Raw genomic sequence first — 492 nt, 5'->3', positions numbered from 1 at the left:
GACATGGTTAAGGGGGCAGTCCCTCCTAGGGCCACAGTGTACTAATGGCAGTGACATGGTTAAGGGGTCAGTCCCTCCTAGGGTCACAGTGTACTAATGGCAGTGACATGGTTAAGGGGTCAGTCCCTCCTAGCGTCACAGTGTACTAATGGCAGTGACATGGTTAAGGGGTCAGTCCCTCCTAGGGCCACAGTGTACTAATGGCAGTGACATGGTTAAGGGGTCAGTCCCTGCTAGGGCCACAGTGTACTAATGGCAGTGACATGGTTAAGGGGTCAGTACCTCCTAGGGCCACAGTGTACTAAAGGCAGTGACATGGTTAAGGGGTCAGTCCCTCCTAGGGCCACAGTGTACTAATGGCAGTGACATGGTTAAGGGGTCAGTCCCTCCTAGGGTCACTGTGTACTAATGGCAGTGACATGGTTAAGGGGTCAGTCCCTGCTAGGGCCACAGTGTACTAATGGCAGTGACAGGGTTAAGGGGTCAGTCCCT

Source organism: Ascaphus truei, chromosome 15, assembly GCF_040206685.1.
Source record: "Ascaphus truei isolate aAscTru1 chromosome 15, aAscTru1.hap1, whole genome shotgun sequence".
In the NCBI taxonomy this organism is placed as follows: domain Eukaryota; kingdom Metazoa; phylum Chordata; class Amphibia; order Anura; family Ascaphidae; genus Ascaphus; species Ascaphus truei.
Note: the sequence above shows the minus strand (reverse complement) of the source record.